The following is a 21409-nucleotide window of genomic DNA, read 5'->3' on the forward strand; positions in this document are numbered from 1 at the left end:
GCATCACCTACAAGCAAGATCATAATATGAAAAACATATGCCAGATTGCATGGTAGCATTACTGTTCTGAAATGTTGCACAAGTGCTGTGGTAAGGTTTCCTGTGAGGCAATCATATCTTTCACCACCTCTCAAGCCTAGTACTTTGAGCCTATAAAGCTGCTGTTAATTCATGGAATATAGCTATTCTCCACACTGAAAACCATCTCATCTGCTGACTAGATTTATGGGATACTTACAAGGTCAAGCACTGAAGTCTTAGTGTTGCTGTAACGTAAGCTAGGAACTCCACTATTTAATGAGGATTCTGCCAGTATGTATTTCAGTATTGTTCTTCCCCTCATCTTATTCAAGACATTTTAGGGGACCAGATCCTCAACTGGTATAAATCAACATAGCTTCATTGAAGTCAGAGCTATACTCATCATAGATGCCAACTTTTCCCGGTGCCGGTGGGTGCTCACGCCCCTCCTGCCCCTGCCCCCCCCAACTCCATCCTTTCCCCACCCCGCCCCCATTCCAATCCCTTCCCCAAAGTCCCTGCCCCAACCCCGCCCCCTCCCTGCCCCTATTGGACCCCTTCCCCAAATCCCCACCCTGGCCCCACCTCTTCCCCAAGTGCGCCGTGTTCTCCTCTCCCCCCTCCCAGCCGCGTGAAACCGCTGTTTCACGGCAGGAAGCACTGGGAGCTGGGGGGGGGGGAAAGCGGGCATGTGGTGCGCTCAGGGGAGGAGGTGGAGGCGGAAGTGAGCTGGACGGGGGTGGTGGAGAGCTGCCGGTGGGTGCTCCAGCCTCAGAGCACCTACAGAGTCGGTGCCTGTGATACCTATTTACACCATTTGAGGACCATTTGAAATAAAAATTCACTCCTTGTTGCATTACCATGTGTTGTTATGAAGAAAATCCGACTGCCAAGAACAATGAATTATGTCTGCATGAGAGGAATGAGCAGCAGGAGCAGATGAACCCCTAAGCAACAAAAGAACGTATTTTCATGGAAATGGCCCTAGTAATTAAAAACAAGAGGGGAGAAACACAGAAGATGACATATCAGCAGAACTGTTCAGAAACAGATTATTTTTCTCTGTTTCCACAAAGTACCATCAACTCTAAAAAATTAATCCATTTAGTTAATTGTTTTAGAGGGTTATGTGAATTTGTGCATATAATAATTTGATAGATATATCTGACCTCGAATAACCTGAATTATTTCATTAAAAATAATTGTGCTAAAAGAACGGCAAGGTTATCCCCAAGAAGTCATGGAATGCCGGAGTTAAATCTTCATGTGCATTCTCTTACATACAGTCTATGATCACCTACTGAAATACAATATCATTCCATTTTTTCCATATATCCTTAGATTCCAAAGTGGTATTTTACATTACTGTGCTATTCTCCATGTATGACTGACAATCCATGAATGTCATTTACAAACAAGATACACAGCAAATGAGGGGAAAGCGCCTGTGGAGAGCTACTTCCTTCAATACATTTTTTACAGAATTCCCTTGCAGACTTGTTTTTAAATGACTTCTGTTTTATTCTGCTTAGAGATTTAGAATGTGAAAAGTAGTCCCAGCTAGTATTGATTGTGTGAACTATTTCACAGCAATTAACACTTCATTTCTGCTTCTGAAATATTTCAGTACATCTTTCATGGATTATAAATCATAATTATTAGTAAGCAGGTGTAGTAGCTATATTGTACATTTTTCTTTCACTTTTGCAACTTGATGTGGTAGTTATTCTATATGGAAAAATTTATATAGCCATCCCAGGGGGAGATGGATTAGCAGGAAGAGAACAGGTGATGCAGTAAAAGGTATATGGTAAGTATTTTTCACATGACGGCAGTTTACCAGATGCTTTTCATCCATAGATTTATAAATGAAATGGTGATATTTTAAGAATTAATGTCTGAAAATTATGGGCCCAATTGTGCTGAGGCCTCTAGAACTGCATCCATTTACACCAAAAGGAAAGCAGACTGACCCATTTATGTATTCATTACTGTATCACAATTGTTTGTTACCTAGGAGATTATATTTCTTTTCAAGTGTTTGAACCAATAAGTACAATTAAATACAAACACACACTTCCAAAGATGTTTCTCCTTGTCATCTAAGAATTGGTTAGAATAGTTGTCTGTGGGCGGCAGATAGTTTGCTGCCTGGTAAGGTGGATTGTGGGAGTGCTCTGCTGCTGACACATCTCCAACCACCTGTTATGAATCAAGCTAGACTAATTCTAAATAGTTAAAATATTGGAATAAAAGAGTGAGACGGATCTCTTTGACATGAAGCAGACAAGAAGTGATAACTTAATGAGTAAGACTCAGTTATCTTTGCAACGGTGTTTGGGTGTCATAACCCAATTTGTTAGCCTAAAGCAGGGGTTGGCAACCTATGGCACGCGTGCCGAAGGCAGCACTTGAGCTGATTTTCAGTGGCACTCACACTGCCTGGGTCCTGGCCACCGGTCTGGGGGACTCTGCATTTGAATTTAATTTTAAATGAAGCTTCTTAAACATTTAAAAACCTTATTTACTTTACATACAACAATAATTTAGTTATATATTATAGACTTATAGAAAGAGACCTTCTAAAAATGTTAATGTATTACTGGCACGTGAAACCTTAAATTAGAGTGAATAAATGAAGACTCGGCACACCACTTCTGAAAGGTTGCCGACCCCTGGCCTAAAGGCACAGTGGGTTATTTCCACAAAGGGATTTACACACCTAATTGCCACTTTAGGCATCTAACTAAAAATGTAGCTCCTCAAAACCCCTGCTCTGCTGCTGCCTGAACTGGCAGGCGCTTAAATTACCTTGTGAGCGTGCACAAAGCGGTCTCAGTCCTGACACCCAGCTCACATCTAAGTCACTGGGCTAGAGAGAATGATTCCATAGGTCAGTGGTTAAGCCACTCATCTGGGAAAGCCAGGTTCCAGTTCCTGCTTCAATGAATATGAATAGGCTTTATGCTGAACTACCATCTAAGAATTGGGCTCTCCACCTCTAGGCTGAGTGACATTAGCAGGAAAATGCTATGGAAATGGAATGGGAAAGATTACCATTGACTTCAAATGTGATTTGGATAAAACCCTTGAAGAGTTAATTCTGCAGGTCTTACTATGCCCAGCAGTACTGCTGATTGTGTCACACCTGGGTTATTACATACTGAGGATATATTTATTACTCAGTTTTCCATCTAAAATTTAGTTTACCTGAATGTTCCATGAATGTAAATGGTTATTTTTACTATATGAGTCTGTTTTCTTCCTTTAGTTCTAGAAAGTACACTACCTACCTAAAGCTATGCACATTTCTAAATTCCCGCAGTTGACATGAATAAAATGCTACCAACAATTATCAAAGCTTTTGGTGAGAGGTCCTGATTTTCTTAAGGCCCCAAAGCACTCTGCTTGCTTTTTCAGCCTTGTGCAGCCCATGTTATGAGATACCCATGACAGAGTCCAAACAATGAAATGTCAAAAGGTATGTCTACAGTTGGAGCTGGAGGTCTAACTTCCATCTCAAGGAAGCACACCCATGTTAGCTTGATCAGAGCTAGAACGCTAAAAATAGGAGTGCAGCCATGGTGCCATGAGGGGTGGCCTGAGCACAGTCCCATTCAAGACCATAGATATGTACTCAGGGCAGCTAGCCCCTCCTGCTGCTCACACTGCCACAGCTACACTTCTATTTTTAGCGTGCTAGCTTGATGACAGCTAGCACAGGTATGTCTTCTTGAGCTGGTAATTACACTTCCAGCTCAAAGCATAGACTTGCCCATAGAGGAGCAAATTCTGTTCCCATTTACAACAGTGTATGTCCAGGATGTCTCCAGTGAAGTTACCCTGGATTTACTTAGGTGTAACAGAGGGCAAAATTCTGGCCACAGACTTTTTAAGGAGAGTATCAGAGTACAGAGCTACCTATTTTAAACCTTAGTTATTCCTAGTACTTTTTCAACTTCTTTCAATAACAACAGTTCCTTGACATGTGCAATTTAAGAAATAAGCTGTCTACATAAAAAAGGATCATATTTTCCCCTCAACTTCTTCAGGTGCGCAGATTACAATGATATCAAATATGCTCCCTCTTTCATGGGAGATCTGGTTTCCATGGTGAGCAAACTACCTTCATCTGCTGTTTTGCAGGCCACATTATGTACACCACCCCCTCCTTGGCATACCAAAGGCGTGGTTGAACACTGATTCATATACACACAGTTTATTCATATTTTTAAATTAAACAATCTGGGGGCTATGAGGATGCAAAGCTCAATCTCCCACCTCAGATGTGCATTGCTGATAACCCCCTTGAAGGAAATAAACAAATGCAGTAAATACCAACCATGTGTCAGGAAGTTACTTTATGTAACCATGGCACATTGTAGGCAGCTAAATGAAAATGTGCTCATTTTCAGTTGCCTGGTATCCTTATTACCACTAGAGATAGCCAAGTGGCCACTTCCAAATAGCATTTAGACAAATTCTGGTTTCCGTACTGAAGACCAACTGAGGGCTAGAGTTTGGGTTCATGTTATACTGCCAAGAACTTGCCAGCTGCCTTTACAAAGTTCCAACTTTTATCTTTAAAAAAAATGTAACCCCAAACCTAACCCAGGGACTGGATTGCATCCAGGTGTGTAAATCCAACTGCCCAACCCCTTTACATTTGAAAACGTCCCAATTCAAGATTCTGGTTTTGGCCCCTCTGAATAAATGGGTACCAAATAAGCACGAAGTCATATGGCTGCTCAGGAGTCCCTTATGAGCTGATCCAACAACCATTTTCATTAGCCTTAGCACTTTACTAGTAGCCTCTCCACACAGGTAGGTAGCTGCTCCTTATGGAGCGTTCTTTACTTTCTCTTCTTTTTTTCCAGCTCACCCAAAGATGGTTACTCAGGATAGTCCCTTAAAAAAATCCCCCCTTATTGCATGTTACCAGTATGTAACCATTGTAGATGCCTACAAGCCACCCAGCTAACTGTGTGAAAGCAGAGGTTTTCAAGGCTGGTAAATGGTAACGTTTATGTTGGTGCTTGGTTGCCTTTAAAAAAAAAAACCAACAGGAAAATGACTAAAGCAGAGACACAGGTGCCTGGTGCCATTTGATAAAATTATGCTTTTTCTCTCATCTTGACTACTAGCAATGAGTCACACTGAAGTTACAGAATGTGTGGACATTTGGTTGTGTGGGCCCCATTCAATTGTATTCTGGGCAGCAAAAATGGCTGAGTAGTATCCATATGGTAGACAGCTTGATACGCCTAGTAAAAAGGCAATGGCATTGGAAATAGAACAGGGAAAGAGGAATATGTTGGTGTAATTATTTCAGATCATGCATGCAATAGAAGTGTCCAGTTACCAGCATTCTGGTTATTTATATAGGAGAGAATAACTCTCAATAGTACTGGTGGATTTACAATGAATTATGCCCAATACCAGAATAATCTGTTTGCAACTGTTGCTGAGACAGGTTTGGAGTGGGAGATGGAACATTATGGGACAATTGACGGTGTATAAAAGAAAATTAGCAGATACTTATCTAGGCTAATCCTTACCAAGATGATCTCTTTGATGGAAGGTCACAACACATTAGAGCTTCCTGAAATTTTTCTTGAACTTTTACCAATTAAGTGTTTTCATAATAGGCCATGAAGGCTATGTATGGGTTGTATCGGATATCAGGAATTTACTTCTATTTATACAAGTAGGGAGTAACCTGCTTTGGTTGGATTTTGGCCTACCATGGAAGTCTTGTCAAAAGCTGGTATGGTTGGTATCAAGGCTCATTTGATTTGTGTGTGGATGTGTAACGTGGCAATGCTCACCTCTGTGGCGCCTCCTGGGAATTAGCTCTTTTGACCTGGAGCACCCTCTGCAGGCTGGTGCCTCACTGCCGCTGGCCCCTGTACTCTTCCCAGACCCCAGTGCCCCTTTACCTTGGGGGGTGCCTCCTGGCAGTACCCCCACAGCTTCTGGGTCTCCCCACCCAGGGGAACCCCCACCCACTATCCCCACCTCACCTCAGTATCAGGCTACTGCCAGTCACCCTCTAGCCCCCATTCAGTGGGGCCAACTGCAGTGTACAAGCCACTCATCACAGGCAAGGGGGGTTTGGACCTACTGCCTTTTCCTACCCTTGGGCTGCCCTCTGCAACCCCAGTACCCTTCTGGGCCTTTAACAAGGCTTGCAGCCTGGGTGGTTTCCAGGTCGGAGCTCCCCAGCTCCTCTGGCCTTTCCCCAGCCATGCTCCACTCCAGGTACCCTGGTACGCTCTCCAGCCACTAGGCTAATCTCTCTCCACAGTTAGAGGAGACTCTCTCTGAGCACCTGGCTCACAGCCTTTTTATAAGGGCCAGCTGTGGTCTGTTGGGGGCATGGCCCCCAGCTGGACCTGCTGCCCCAATCAGCCTGGGAGCTGCTTGCTCCCAGCCACAGCCCTCTCCTGGGCTGTTTTAAACCCCTCAGGGCAGGAGCGGATGACCACCGCACTACAGGATGGCAGATGAAATGCTTCAAAGCTACTCAAACAAAATTTGCACAAGATGAATGCTTATGATTCAACCATTGAGCAACTGATGACATATCACATTGCCTGGCATCATGCCATAAGGATGGGTGTCCACAAATTTGAGAAGAAATGTGCTGTGCAGCTGGAAGCACAGCACCTGGTATGGAAACAACATGCAGCTCAATTAACCCAACCAGGCAAATGGCTGAGTGGTCAGTACATTAAGTGTTGTTCTTCCTGAATTGGTCTATAGCGCCATGTCAAGACCCATTAGTACAAACTGTGATTGTCGACATATCCTTGAAATCAGCCTGACTGGTATTATTATTAACTTAAATAATTGGTGCTTCATCTTCATTCATTAAAGCAGTTTCCCAAACTTGTTCTGCCACTTGTGCAGGGAAAGCCCCTGGCGGGCCGGGCCGGTGTGTTTACTTGCTGCGTCCGCAGGTTCAGCCAATCCAGTGGCCACAGTTTGCTGCTCCAGGCCAATGGGAGCTGCTGGAAGCGGCACGGACTGAGGAATGTACTGGCCACGCTTCCAGCAGCCCCCATTGACCTGGAGCAGTGAACCACGGCCAGTGGGAGCTGCGATCGGCTGAACCTGTGGACGCGGCAGGTAAACAAACCGGCCCAGCCCGCCAGGGGCTTTCCCTACACAGGCGGCATCCCAAGTTTGGGAAACACTGCATTAAAGGAAACTCTCTCTACGACCCCCATAACTGGTGTTTGCATGTTTTCAAATTTCCTTTAATTTTACAGCCTGATTCTTCATTGTCTTGCACCTAATGCAGTTATTTACATATGTGCAAAGTGAATGTAAATTGCCAACAAAAAAAGATGGTAATGTTTTACACCTATGAGTACACAAGGTGCAAGGCAATAGAGAGCCATAAAATGTCATAAAGCTTCCAAAAGCAACTAATTAAAATATTGTCTGATATTCTACAGACAAATTCATCAAGATCCAAAGCCCATTGAAGTCAATAGAAAGATGCTCACTGCCTTAAGATCTGACTTCACGTTTTGCCCAGCCCCATTCCTTACTCTCAATCCAATGCCAAAATTACAAAAATGCAAATCTTGTGAGATATAGGCAAAAAAGTGCATTCTTTGTCTCATTACTTTGAGGATTTACATGTTGTTTATATTTCTCAACAGAAAATACAAATCTTATTAAAGAGTTCATGCCCCCACATTCAGTATAACATTCCAGAAACATGGCAAATAAGTGTGACTGGGAATGAACCCATGAGTGGAAACTGAAGCCAGAATTCTTGCATTCTTTGCAAGTACCTGTAGTTCCTCTAATTAAATCTGAAACTTGTAAACAGGAAAATGTTTTACTCGTCTACTGAATGATGAACTTAGAGTGGTAAGCAAAAACAAAAAACAAATAAAAAATAACAAAATAGTTACCATAGAGATGGCAGTAATTTAGAAATAATAAACATGTGTAAAGTATTACTTTTGTAAGAATAAAGCATGATCTCTGGAAGAGGAGGTCATCCCCACTGATAATCATTCAAGAAGGGTATTTTAGGAATGAGGATCCAAAAGAGAAAGAGGGGTAGATGAGCTATTAGTTAACCTTAAGAGATATACTTGGCCAAATAACCTATTTCCTCCACCTTCTACCCTCTCCCTCTTTTGCTATTCCTGACTTACTGGTAAATTCCCTTTTCTTAATCCATTACTTGGCTAAAATATTTTCTTAATCACAGTAAGAAAATATTCTCCAAGTTAAAATATTTGATGGAGTAAGATATAAACTGTATTTTCTCCTATCCGTTCCTTCAGTCCTGATTCTGTTCATGGATTTCTCATTTCTCCTACAATTAATAGTCTTCTTAGTCACAGTATTATACATTAAGAATCTGTGCCCACCCCTAACCAACCATCCCCTGCACTTTTTATTATTAATTATTATTATTATTTTGCATACACACTTTTGCACCTGCAACTAGTTTCAGGCACAACTTAGGCTATTTAGATGTATCTGATTTGCGGTCACAATCAAGGCCTTAAACATCTAGATAACCAGGTTTTAGAAATCTGGCCCTAAATATTTGCTAGCATTGTCATTATCCTATAGATAGGTTCTGGATGTGCCAGGTCTGACCAAGTGGTCCCTTGATGAAATTCTGTTGAAAACAGCAATAGGACGTTGCAGGAAGCACCATGATTAAAAGTTTCTGTTGTCAAAACCTTTATTCTTTTTTGAAAAAGTCAATGGGATTCATGAATAAGGATGTGTAGGATTGGACTGTTAATTCTGAGATTAAATATCATACAAAATACAGGTATGGAAAGTGAATAAAAATTGTTTAAAACAATAATGATTTTAAAGCTAACTTTAGATTAACAGCTCCAGCAAAATGGTGGGGCGAGGGGGGGAGGGTTAAGAAGATTTAGTAGTTTGAGGCAGTTTCTCAGAGACAATCATTGAGATCAAAGAAGTTATCCAATTGTTCCTATGAATATCCCCTCCCCCATGTTTCTCAGTAGCTACCATTAGGATTAGGTTGGCTTCATACTTCTTTATTCTCAAAGAAGCTACCTTAGAAATAAATTGTGATTTATATCTACAACACTGCAAGAATGGAGCCATATCCCCTTAGCAGTGATCCCGTAGCCTCTGTGTAGTTACCCTGCCATCCTCAAAGAGAATACATTCTGCTTCCTTTCTGTTACTTGGCAGAGGTTAATACTGGCTGCAGCCATAGCCCCACACAGTATCTTCTCTAATTACCACTGTGACCAACCACGGTGAGCACAGAGGAGGCACGAGACTGTCTCCTTAAACTCTTTTTTCCCACTTCATATCAGTGCAAGGATTGGGCACAATCTGTCCTTCAATATAACAAGGTTTACCAGACTTCCACTGAGATTAGACGAGTTCTTATTTTAATACATGTCATTTAGCACATTTCATTATCATCCGTGGGCAAACCGCAGAAGATTTGGAAGTTCAGTTAGTCTGAAACTCCCAAAAAGTCTGAATATTTCTTTGAACTTTGAGACATCCTTCATTTTTTTTTACTCTTCTAGACTCCACAGAGATGTCCATATAAAGCCTGTTAAAGAGATAACCATAAGTTCCATGAACTCGTGACTCACTAACACCCTAATTCAGCAAAGCATTTAAGCATGTGCTTGGATTCTTTGCATGCAGACAATTACACATGTGCATAAGTGCTTTGCAAAAGGGCCCAAATCAGCCCTTTGTTTTAAGACACTAGCAATACAAAATGCATTTTGAATAATTTGCTCAAAGCAACACCTGTTTGCTGCTAATTGACGCTTACATAGGCATCATTTCACACCTTTGTTTGCTCTCTCAGCACTCAGGTTATAACTACTCTATGCGGTGTGTCCTGTTCATTCATTAAATCAAAGCACGTTGAGATTTTTAGAACACAGAAGGATTTTTACATTATTTTTCTGAAGTGCCTGGAATTTATGTCTAGGAAAACATGGAACATGTGTTATTCATATGCAATGCGAGAGGATTTGGGAAATATTTTTTATCTGCCTTTTAGAAAACATATGTACACTTAGCTCCATTTCCTATGCTAATCATACACATATTGACACTTACATATACAACAAGGAAATGCCTTTTGAATTAGCATCTACATTTAAAAACAGAAGATATTAATGCCAAATATCTTAGGAGCAGAATATAGCCACACATAGACTTAAAGCTATTCACTACTATCCATAAGCACAGTGAATTCAGTAATACTGCTTTAACCATGTAAAGGGTTAAGTACTGTGGACACATTAGAGTACTGGTAATTATGACCAAGATTAAAAGGCAGATTCTAGAGGTGCTCTTTCTGGTATTTAGAAACATTCTTTGTTTTTCAGAGTTACAGAAATAATTGCTTTTGTGGAGGATATTTTAGTTTGGACAGTTGTCAGCTACACAGGAACCAGGGAATTTTGGGCCCGATACTGCTCAATGCCCCCAACTCCCCAAAGTCAAGTTGAGGGCACTCGAGACCCAATTAGAGTTGCTTGGCACCTTCATGGTGTGGGCCCTGCAAGCTTTAGCTCTCAGAAGATACAGATGAAATAGATTTTTTTAAAATTCAGAGTTGTGGATCAGACTTGTAGACATTGGGTAGGGGAGCTTTGCAGAAACACATTTTAAATTCCCTCAGGAACAAACCAAGTAAAACACAGCTTCAAAATGCCATATAGAACAGGAACAGCATAGCAGTTGTCTGATGGTGCCACAAACGAGGACTATGATCGCTCAACAGGATTTCTTTAACCTGATGTTTAATAAGAACATTCATGATTATGATAGCCAATACATATATGTTGGGCATAGTATAGACCACATTATTGGGTATTATGTGCACATACTAATACACATATTATGTAAATAAAAGTGTTAGGAAGTTACATTAACTGAATGTATTATGCTCTTCCCACAACTCTGTTCACCCATGTCAAGCATCCCACAACACTTTGCAAAGCTGAGGCCTAGTTTGGCATTAGAAAATAGGAAAGTTGCCAAAGGAAAGAAGCGTGAATACTTTATACCAAGTAGAGTTAGGGAGTACTTTCATGGTGCCACAGGATTCTTTGCTGCTTCTACAGAACCAGACTAACACGGCTACCCCTCTGATACTTGACACTGGAAAGTAGTATTCAGAAAGAGATATGAGAAAGCATAGGGATGTAGCAAGGACAAAGCTGGTACAAACTGGTGGCTTAAACTTAAAGTGACATATTAACAATCTGGTAACTTTTAAAAGTCAGACTATAAATATTACTAGTCAAAATGTGCATCTTTGAAGCACACTTTCTGCATAAGATGAACATGCTGCAAGATGAGAATTGCTTCCTGGAAGGAGGATAGGTATGTCTCCTATTCTACTGTGTAGTAGAGAAAGCCTGGAGCACTGGGCCTGGTGCAAGACTTGAGGCCTGAACCAGAAGCTGTGAACCAAAGTCAGGCCGTGTATTAAAGCAGATGCTTACAAGATCACTGTCTAGTACATGAACTTGGCAAAGTTGCTGCTAGAGTTGCTAAAATATAGGCACTCCCAAGAAGTACTAGGCACTAGATATCCACTGTGACGGGGCAAGGCCAGATAGCTATAGAAAAGTAGTGGGAGATAGATATATTAGCCCCAGGTTAAACAAATCCCTGGTACCAGGATAAGTAAATGGCAGCTGCTCCAGGTCAATCAAGACATCTGGGGCCAATTAAGAGCTTTCCAGAAGGCAGGGAGGATGCTAGGTTGATTGGGACACCTGAAGCCAATCAGGGGCTGGCTGAAACTAGTTAAAAGCCTCCCAGTTAGTCAGGTGGGTGTGCATGTTAGGAGCTGTGAGAAGTTGTGCTGTTGGAGAGACTGAGTTGTACATACCATATCAGGCACAAGGAAGGAGGCCCTGAGCTAAGGGTGAAATGGAGCTTGAGGAAGTGGGAAGGAGGGGCTGCTGTGGGGAAGTAACCCAGAGAATTGTTTGTGTCCTGTTCCTAAAAGGTCAGCTTCTATAGTTGATACTGTTAGGGTCCCTGGGCTGGAGCCTGGAGTACAGGGTGGGCCTGGGCTCCCCCTCTTTACCCCCCTGATTAATCACTGAGACTGGGACAGGGGCGGCTCTAGGTATTTTGCCGCCCGAAGCATGGCAGGCAGGCTGCCTTCGGCAGCTTGCCTGTGGGAGGTCCCCGGTCCCATGGATTCAGCAGCACGCCTGCAGGAGGTCCACCGAAGCCGCGGGACCAACGGACCCTCTGTAGGCATGCCGCCGATGGCAGCCTACCTGCCGCCCTCGCGGCAACCGGCAGAGCGCCCCCTGTGGCTTGCCGCCCCAGGCACGCGCTTGGCGTGCTGGTGCCTGGAGCTGCCCCTGGACTGGGAGACAACAGAAACTATGCAAGGGAGGATAGCTTCTCCTCACCTCCCTCACTGGCTTATGATGAAAATGGCTCAGTAGACTGTGACCCTTAACCCTAGAGAGAGAAAGGTTAAGTGGAGGGTCACAGTGAGCCTCTGAGGCTAGCGAAATTTGTCAGGAAACTCAGGACCCACGGAGACAAGGACAGAGATTTGTCACACTACAGACATTTCAGAAGGCTAGTACAGATACACTCCAATCTAGCATAAGATAAGATGGTTTGACAGAACAATAAATAGGGATGTTGTGACTGAGATATCAGGAACAAGGAGAGGTAAGAAGGAGATGTAATGAAATATGTAAGGTGGTACATAAATTGTGTATCCCAGTAGTTTGTCTCAGTCTATAAATGTCGAGGTACCTCGCCATATTCCTTTGTGTGAGTGAGGGGACAACAGACTCCCGCTGCTGACTGAGCACTCATGTGTTAATGTACTTGTGCTAGTTGTGAGAGTCGTTAGTACTGTGCCTTGAGGGCAATAAACTTGGCCGAGTGCCTTTATCACCAAACCATGCCTGTGGTCTTTCCCTATGAATAACACTGAGGTCTGCTGAATTAGCAGGCTGAGCTCTCTGCTCATGCCGATAACACCAGAGCTCCAAGGACAGAAGCACTGAGCAGTCGTAACAACCTAGCAGCAATAACAACATTCCATCTTTCTAGATATTGTTTTCTCTTTAAACTACAGATTTGGCTAAATTTAGTTATTTGGTCTCAAACATTTTTGTCCTAAACCGATCCGGGTTCGAATAGCTTTGGTATTGGGAGAGGAAAAACAAGCTGGACCAGAATAAAGTTTAAAGCCAAGTGGCTGCGTTTATTTGGGGGAAAGTTACAACTTGGGCCAAGGGGAGGAGGCAATTCTTAGCTGGGATGTTACCAAACAATACAAACACACCCAAAAATCATTAATAATACAAATCTATACTGCTCACTGCTTCACACTGAGTAGACAGACATGCACCAATTACACAAGGAGGAAATCGGGTTCGTCAGAGCGGTGCCCGGTGCAACACAGAAAAGAGGCCCACAGGCCACTGCCTCAACCGCCCTTGCTTTCACACTAAGGGTTTTACCCAGAGTGTGGTGCAGCTGCGATTGTGCAGGTTCCACTCACTCAGACCGCGGGGACAGAAACCCCTTGGTCAGCTAATTCCCAGGTGGAGACAGCACCCAGATCCAAACACTCCACACAAAGACAGAGCAGTAACTCACACAACTTAAAACAGTCTATAATTAACTAACTATCTACTAGAACCCAGAACAGAAATACAAACTAGACAACTGTGCAATTATTAGCCAAATACTATAGAATACAACAATTCAACTTTCATATACTATATACACAACTTGGTACCGAGTTAGGGAGGGGAAAAAGAGGGGAAGCTAGGTAAGCAAAATGTCAGAAATTAGAATGCAAATACCACACTCCAGGCACAGCTGACCAGCAGAGCAGACACCAGAAGCATGACGAGCTGATAGAAATAAATCCAAAACAACAAATCCAAAGCGACACGACACGAGCTAGCTATAACCGGAGGAGACCCTGGCTGAAAGGTTGATCAGGCCCTTCAGCTGACACGCGGACACTCCTGAAAATTTTGGTGGGAAACATAGTTTTATTCGAAGGGTCTCACTCATTCGTGTCAGCATCTGATTGGTCCCTGGCTCCTACACCCTTCAGGCTCTGAGCTGTTGCCCCCCACGCCAACAGAATCTGCACATGACACACTGGCGTCTCTGCACAAGGCACTAGCCTGACCCCTAGATGACCAAGCAAAAAGAGTGGGAAAATGCACACGGCACTATAATGTTGCACACCGCACCTCAGGGTTGCACATGACACCACGGTGTTGCTGGGCAGAATTAGGTCTCTGCCCTCTCCTGTGGAACAAGAACCTGTCCAAGATGGAGGCTGCCTTGTCCTTTTAGCAGAACACGATGGCCGTGGACCGACAATTGGCCATACAGAACCATAACTATGTATAGGGTTGCGACAATTTTTAAGAATGAAATGTGAATGTGGTAGTCAAACAACTGGCTACCTCTTCTAGTTAATACTTAGGTCAGAGAATATGTTTTAAAAAAAGTTTGGAAGGAATATAAACCCTCATGCATAAACCAACCTCCAAATGAAGAAGTTGGGAAGAAATGTTCCCTCTGGGTAGCTTTTCCACAGTTGCCCACTTTAGGGTTTCTTGCACCTTGCTAAGAAGCATCTGGCACTGGACTTCATTGGAGACAAGGTGACTCAGGGATCAACTCTGCAATAGGAAAAGTATTCTTATTTCACATAGAATATCTCTACTACTTATTCCTTTAGCATACATTCATTAGCCTGATTCAGCAAAGCAAATGCTTACCTTTAAGTATATAAGTAATCAGTGGGACTGTACACATGCTTGTATGCCTTGCTGATTTGGAGTCTTAACAGGGTGAATTAAATCTTTATATTATGGTAAATTCTGATCACTGAGTTCAGTTCCCATTTCTTGATGTCACTGGAATGATTGCACAGGGTTCTGCTCTATATTTACTGTTGCTGTTTTATTTGGTTATTTTTTAAAAGATGTGAAATCAATTAAATGACTAACAAATAAGTATAAGAATTTTCCACTTCAGATAGTGCTAAGATGGTCTTCTAGGAAGAACAAAAACCTAAACCACAATGTGCTAGGCTGAGTGAATTCATTAATTGACCTGCTTAACCAACCTATACTCCATTCATGCCATTGACCTAATACTAAAAGGGAAGGAATTGCCTAGTGGACGTATGAAGATGTTCCAGTCCTTCTTCTGTTACTATGCTAGAGAATCCACCAGGAGGGCTGCAGAGAGTCCAGAAGAGGCAGGTGCAGGAGTTTCTTTATAGGTTTTACCCTAACTTTATTCCTTTTCCCTTCTCACCCCCATCCCTGAAGTGGGACAGGCACCTAGATCAGAGCCTCTCCCACCCCAGCTTCTGTGTCAACCCTTTAGTTGCCAAGTCAGTTTGGTGTCTGTAGACCCCATGACATAAGGATTATAGAGTAGGAAGGGTCTTTTCATCTTTATGTTAATTGCTACACACACTTTTTTCTCATGAAATGTTATGCTGATTGTTCAAGAGCTCAGTAATGCCATGCATAGGCATTCAAAAAACAGGCCCAAAAATCATGAGATTATGTTAAAGGTCGTGAGATTGTAAACCATTTGGGGTTCTTTTTATTTGTTTTTTGATTTCTGAACTTCAGTGTATGCTTACTTCATATTTATTGCTGCAACCAGGAAGGCTAGAAATTTACTTTTAAAAAAATACTAAAGCTGATATTCTCAACCAATCTCTTGGTTCAAGCAGCTGGAGCTTGCAAAAAAAGTCACAAGACTTGTGAGTTCACTACAGTGAGACCAACAAATATTTTAAATCTTTATACATGTTAATATCAGTTGATACACATGTGTGCATTTCCCCACAGTTCAGACTATGGAGCTGTGCATAGCAGTTTATGAATGGAATCCTTAATGTAAACTAGGAACTGCAGAGTCCACATGCAGTTAAAGTACAGCAATTCCATGCACAGTGCTATTCACACCCCCATTTAAGTCCGAAGTGTGGCGCAGTGTGGACATTACCGAATAAGTGTGATTTGCCATGCCTATCACATTTATTTCATAGCTAACACTGCCACATGAAGTATGCATATTTGTTTATCTAGACTCAGGTTTTCAAAGAAGCCTAAGGCAATTAGACAGCCAGCTCTCATTGCAAACCCCAGATATTTATAAATGCGCAGTCGTTGTGGTATCTAGCCACTAGGCAGGGAATGTGGCTGGGCTGGAGAAGGGATAAGGACCCAGAGCTCCAGAATAAAGAGGCTACCCACAGGCACACTTTGAGATTACCACCAAGGTTGATGGCATTTTTTTTCCCCTTTAAAAAGAGAACAAGTTTTCTCGACATCACAGATTGGTTCCATTTCTTTAATTAAAAAACAAAAATGGCCAAATCTCCTCTCTACCTCTATTTGTGTTTTTAGAAGACCATAAAAGCACTGAAACCCCTCTGTGCAACTTGGTGCTCATTTTCACCATATCCTAAAACAATTCTAGAGTTAGCAGGCACTGTCAAGAGAGATCCTGACCTGATATAAGGGATCATGTACCAGGACACACATGAAATGTATTGGCAAATTTGTGCCAACAAAGTTTGCATTTAGCCATACTATGCTTGATACACAAATCTTGTTAATTGCCACTTCAGACTAACTGCTTACTTAGAGAATTTAAGGTAAAAAATGTCAATACATTTCCAAAAGGATTTGAACCAACAACCTTTTATGCTTGCCAGAAATCTTAGCCACCAAATTACACAGAAACTATCGTTTAAAAAGGTAAGTGAAATGTTAAATAATAAACTAGGCACTCATGGGAACATCTTCAGTTTCATAAATATAACAGAAACAAATGACAACTAACCAAGAAAAATATATTTGAACATTAAAATATTTCAATGCAGACAGCTGCAGAGTTCGAAGTGCATTCCAGTTTTCATTCCATTCCATTAACTGGTGGGATAGGGTGCGGGGTGAGAAGTAAGTCAGGCTATTTTCCATACATTTCACTTTTGAAACAGAAGATAACACATTTCCTTGTGGTTTGGCTATATATTTCTCCATTACTAGCACACCTATTTAACTGATTTTTACAAGCAATACTATAATGAATAAGGTGAACATATCAAGAGACTAGGGCCTGGTCTACACTAGGACTTTAATTCGAATTTAGCAGCGTTAATTCGAATTAACCGTGCACCCGTCCACACCACGAAGCTATTTAATTCGACATAGAGGGCTCTTTAGTTCGACTTCTGTACTCCTCCCTGACGAGGGGAGTAGCGCTAAATTTGACATGGCTATGTCGAATTAGGCTAGGTGTGGATGCAAATCGACCTTAGTAGCTCCGGGAGCTATCCCACAGTGCACCACTCTGTTGACGCTCTGGACAGCAGTCCGAGCTTGGATGCTCTGACCAGCCACACAGGAAATGCCCCGGGAAAATTTGAATTCCTTTTCCTGACTGGCCAGTTTGAATCTCAATTCCTGGTTGGACGTCGAGGCGAACTCAGCAGCACTGGCAACGATGCAGAGCTCTCCAGCAGAGGAGTCCAGGGAATCTCAGAGTAGAAAGAGGGCCCCAGCATGGACTGACCAGGAAGTCTTGGATCTCATTGCTGTGTGGGGCGATGAGTCTGTGCTTTCGGAGCTGCGCTCCAACAAACGGAATGCAAAGACCTACGAGAAGGTCTCCAAAGCCATGACAGACAGAGGATACAGCCGGGATGCAACGCAGTGCCGCATGAAGGTCAAGGAGCTGAGACAAGGCTACCAAAAAATCAAAGCGGCAAACGGATGCTCCGGAGCTCAGCCCCAGACATGCAGGTTCTACGAGGCACTGCATGCTATTCTCAGTGGGTCTGCCACCACTGCCCCACCAGGTCCGTGGACTCGGACGATGGGATAGTGTCGATGGCCAGTTCCTCGGCGATGTTCGTGGACGGGGAAGATGAGGAAGGAGAGGGGGGGGCAGTCGACAGCGCTTACAATGCTGATTTTCCAGACAGCCAGGATCTCTTCATCACCCTCACTGAGATCCCCTACCAACCCTCCCCAGCCGTTACCCTGGATCCTGAATCAGGGGAAGGATCAGTCTGTAAGTGCTTTAAACATGTTAACATTTATTTTTAATGGAGCAGGAATAGTTACTAGTTGAAAAGAAGGTCAATATATATGGGGATAGAGCAGAAATCCTCTTGGGAGATCTCCGAGAAGCTCTCCTGGAGGTAATTGAAAAGCCTCTGCATGAGGTTCCTGGGGAGAGCTGCCTTATTGGGTGCTCCGAGGTAGCACACTTTTCCGCGCCAGGCTTTCATCTGGTACTCCGGGACCATTGCCTCAACGAGCATGGCAGCATAGGCCCCTGGTTTGTGCTCGCTTTCACGCAGCATGCGCTCTCTATCTCTTTCTGTGACCCTCCTCAGGGTGATCTCGCTCGGAGACTCCTGCATTTAATTAGAGTAATTTGTGTACTATTAGTATTGGGAGTGCTTCACTGTTCCTTTGCATAACAAGAAGCGTCACTTTACAGCCACGTGGTGGAGGCTGCAGAGTGGCAGCATACAGGGATCTTTCCCAGGGAACAGAGGCGAGGGGGTGGAACAGGGGCAGAGTTTATGTTTTCAGGATTGCCTGCAGCAAGAGGACAGTGGTATACATTCACTTTTAAGCAGCCAAAAGTCTTTGGCTTACCATGCCTGGCTGCTCCACAGATTCTGCTGTCCTGCCCCGCTTGTCTGATCTGCAGTGCAATCCCCCAGGCAATGAAAGCGAATTCCGAAAATTCGAACTTTCCCTGAGTGAGTGCGCATGAGATAGGTGCTGTGCATGGTCTTGTTCACAGAGACTGACTAGACTATGTTTCTTCTTTGCAAAAATGTATCTTTGTAAGGAATTCACTCCCTTTTTCCCCATCACACAGCTGCAACTGTATCCCGACCTGCTCCACCATGCCCCTCAGAGAGGCTGGCGCAGATTAGGCGGCGCAAGAAAAAGACACGGGACGAGATGTTCGCTGAACTTATGGGCTGCTCCTGAGCCGAGACGGCCCAGCAGAGCCAGTGGAGGGAGAACCTCTCTCAGCAGCAGCGCTCACACAGCGAACGGGAGGACAGATGGCGTCTGGAGGACCAGCAGGCGACTCAAATGCTGCTTGGGCTAATGAGGGAGCAAACGGACACACTCAGGCACCTTGTGGATGTTCTGCAGGACCGCAGGCAGGAGGACAGAGCCCCCCTGCACTGTATCTGCAACCGCCCTCCCCCGCCACAAAGTCCAATACCCCCCTCACCCAAAATAACAAGAAGGAGGTGCGCCAGGGGCCGTGAACACTGTCATTCCACCCCAGCAGAGTGCTCAAGTACCAAAAAGCTCTCATTTGCTAAATTTTGAGAAGTCCTTCCCTTTCTGGGTCACCCAAGCCCAAATCCCAGTGTCATCCCCTAACTGTGTAGTTGATTATTAAAAATAGTTTGCTGTTCATTACTGTTTCCGTCATGTTTCTTTACAGAAGACTTTGTGTGAAGGGGCAGAGGGGTTTGGTAATTGCATAGGACAGTCACCGTTACCAGGGTACAGACACGGGGGAAGGATCTACAGCAGGTCACACACACAGTGCAGTCACTAGGCACCCTGGTCAGTCTGGGAGGTGTTTTTCATGTTCTGTGCATAGGCGGCAGGTGCCCTGCTCCAGCTAAATTTGGAGCTGAGTCTCTCCCCCGGCCCTGCCTGGATCGGGCCCTGGCCCCCACGGGTCTCCCCCCACCCCGCCGCGCTGCGTCCCTGCCTGACAGTAGAGCGGCTCCCCGCAGAAATGCTGTCTGCTGCCCCAGGGTCCTAGCGCCTGCCATCCACAAATGGCAAGGCAGGCTGCCCTTACCCTGCCCTTCCACCATAGCCCTGAGCCTCTCCAATGCCCCAAACCCTCAGCCCCAGCCAGAGCCCTCATCCCCCTACACCTCCTCCCCCTTCCCACACACCCCTCACCCCTTCCTACGCCCCCACCCCCAGCCCAGAGCCTGCACCCCTCACCCCTTTCTGCACACCCACCTGTAACCATCCTCCCCCCAGTCCTCCCACGCCACAAGGCCACATAGCCCCCGCACACAGAGTCCCGAAAAGGAGGGATGGCAGACTCCGTTGAAACAACCAGTCCGGCACTGCAGACCACTCTAGGAGCAGGAGCCTGTCATTCCTCGAGTGTAGAAGCGGTCTGTACATCACTGCACACCCTACCCACCACAGTCTGCGTCCCTGTTTCAACCCTTTAACATGAATTCATTAGTAAAGAAAATGTTGTTAATTAACAATGTTCCATTAACTTTATTTTTAAATGTGTGTTGGAAGGGGGGAAATGTGGTGAACGGGGTATGTAACCGCAAAAGAAAGTCAACAGTAACTGAAACAGGGGCAGGTTCAGCTTCTCTGTAAAGAAACTGGACAGTCACAGGTTACCCTGCAACCTGAGGAATCTATCTTTCAAAGCCTCTCGGATGCACAGCGCTTCCCGCTGGGCTCTTCTAATTGCATGGGTGTCTGGCTGAGCGTAATCAGCAGCCAGGCGATTTGCCTCAACCTCCCACCCCGCCATAAAGGTCTCCCCCTTGCTCTCACAGAGATTGTGGAGCACACAGCAAGCTGCAATAACAATGGGGATATTGGTTTCGCTGAGATCCAAGCGAGTCAGTAAGCTCCTCCATCTCCCCTTGAGACGTCCGAAAGCACACTCCACCACCATTCTGCACTTGCTCAGCCGGTAGTTGAAGAGTTCCTTGTCACTGTCCAAGGTGCCTGTATAGGGCTTCATGAGCCAGGGCATTAGCGGGTCGGCTGGGTCCCCGAGGATCACTATAGGCATCTGCACATCCCCAAGAGTTATTTTGTGGTCCGGGAAGAAACTACCTTCCTGCAGGCGTCTAAACAGACCAGAGTTCCTGAAAACACGCGCGTCATGAACCTTGCCCGGCCACCCGACGTAGATGTTGGTAAAGCGTCCCCTATGGTCCACCAGTGCTTGCAGCACCATTGAAAAGTAGCCCTTTCGGTTTATATACTGGCTGGCCTGGTGGGCCGGTCCCAGGATAGGGATGTGAGTCCCATCTATAGCCCCACCGCAGTTTGGGAATCCCATCGCGGCGAAGCCAGCTATGACGACCTGGACGTTTCCCAGGGTCACTACCTTTGAGAGCAGTAGGTCAACGATTGCGTGGGCTACTTGCATCACAGCAACCCCCACGGTAGATTTGCCCACGCCAAAGTGGCTTGCTACTGACCGGTAGCTGTCTGGCTTGGCAAGTTTCCAGAGAGCTATGGCCACTCGCTTCTGCACAGTCAGGGCTGCTCGCATCCGGGTGTCCTTG

The sequence above is a fragment of the Mauremys reevesii genome, linkage group 1 (genome assembly GCF_016161935.1).
Source record: "Mauremys reevesii isolate NIE-2019 linkage group 1, ASM1616193v1, whole genome shotgun sequence".
NCBI lineage: Eukaryota > Metazoa > Chordata > Testudines > Geoemydidae > Mauremys > Mauremys reevesii.